Source organism: Echinops telfairi, unplaced genomic scaffold (genome assembly GCF_000313985.2).
Source record: "Echinops telfairi isolate 266 unplaced genomic scaffold, ASM31398v2 ScPeMD7_31;HRSCAF=116, whole genome shotgun sequence".
Lineage (NCBI taxonomy): Eukaryota > Metazoa > Chordata > Mammalia > Afrosoricida > Tenrecidae > Echinops > Echinops telfairi.
The window spans coordinates 36,611,850-36,612,996 of NW_022103928.1; positions in this window are offsets into that span (position 1 = coordinate 36,611,850).

Consider the following 1,147-nt stretch of genomic DNA (forward strand, 5'->3'; position numbering starts at 1 on the left):
GTCCCCACACTACTGGACCCCTAACATTTTTATTGACATAGCAAGTCCCCAATTTTTTATAGTGTATGTTTCTTTTTTTTTTTTTAGTGTATGTTTCTTACCAACACTCCCAGCATGATAGCTCCTTCCTACTATCTGACTATCATCCCATCAATGAAATCGTGAACCAGTGTGAATGTCCCTATGGTCCAAATTTCAGCAGACTATGTTATGACAAAGGGTGTGAGAGTTAACATATCTCTCTGGGAGAAAATGGCAAGTGTATAGCTTTGCCCTGTCTGGACTGTTTTGTATTCTTTATTCTAATACAGATGGAAATGAACACATTTGCCAAATCATCATATATTATTTCCTGAGGCTATTTTAATCTGCTCTAACAAGAATACCACATTTAGCACAATGACTACAATTGGAGCTTTTACTGTTGTTTTTACAGTAGCCTACTGTTTCCCCATCCCCCACTCCCCCATTTCATCTGATTTTTGCTGGAGCTATACAGGTGAATTACATGAAGATATAGCACGGGCCTTTACTTCCATATCCTGCAGATATTTAAGACTGCCATTTCCCCCTGCGCTACAATATATTTAAAATGTACTATTTTGGTGGGGCTAGGGGAAGTTCTAGAGGTTTCCATTTATCCCCCTATACTGTTATACCTCATGTAGATCAAAGAACCAGTGCCAGAGTGTGCAAACTACTAGGTATGTGTTGCGAACAGGGAAATAGTAATCATGCAGGTCTGGGAACTGGGCAAAGGAGTATAACATTTTATTGAGGTGATTTCCCTTAGCTTTCTGATCATCCATCCTCCATATCTTTTGTAAAGATTAAACAGGAGCCTTGATGTGGATTTAGGATAAATGCACCTACTTGGCTTCTTTTTTTTTTTTAAATCATTTTATTGGGGACTCATACAACTCCTCAAAATCCATACATCAATTGAATCAGGCATGTTTGTACATATGTTGCCTTCATTCTCTTCTAGATATTTACTTTCTTTTAAAAAAAATCATTTTACTGGGGGCTCATACAATTCTTATCACAATCCATACATACTATTGTGTAAAACACATTTGTACATTCATTACCCTCATCATTCTCAAAACATTTGCTATCCACTTAAGCCCCTGGCATCAGTTCCTCA